The sequence below is a fragment of the Etheostoma spectabile genome, chromosome 17, assembly GCF_008692095.1.
Source record: "Etheostoma spectabile isolate EspeVRDwgs_2016 chromosome 17, UIUC_Espe_1.0, whole genome shotgun sequence".
In the NCBI taxonomy this organism is placed as follows: Eukaryota; Metazoa; Chordata; class Actinopteri; order Perciformes; family Percidae; genus Etheostoma; species Etheostoma spectabile.
The window spans coordinates 14,121,026-14,121,331 of NC_045749.1; the positions used below are offsets into that span (position 1 = coordinate 14,121,026).

The window sequence follows — 306 nt, forward strand, 5'->3', positions numbered from 1 at the left end:
TAAGGTTTTAAATGCCCAGACTCATCTGACCTTGCCCCGACAATCAGCACCATGGGTTCTTCTAAGCAGTTGTCTAGAAAACTGGAACTGAAAAATAGTTGAAGCTCACAAAGCAGGAGAAGGCTATAAGAAGACAGCAAAGTGTTTTCAGATGCTAATATCTTCTGTTCGGACTGTAATTAAGAAATAGCAATCATCAGGAACAGTGGAAGTGAAAGCAAGATCTGGAAGACCAAGAAAGATATCAGACAGAAGAGCTCACAGGATTGTGAGAAAAGCAAGTCCAAACCCACGTTTGACTGCACG

The 306-nt window shown here is 41.8% G+C and overlaps 1 protein-coding gene across 1 annotated transcript in view; it reads right to left on the reverse strand.

The window, feature by feature from the left end:
* The window catches only part of elovl5 (ELOVL fatty acid elongase 5), a 16,054-nt gene that overhangs the window by 15,217 nt on the left and 531 nt on the right, over window positions 1–306 (reverse strand). The window lies entirely within an intron of this gene.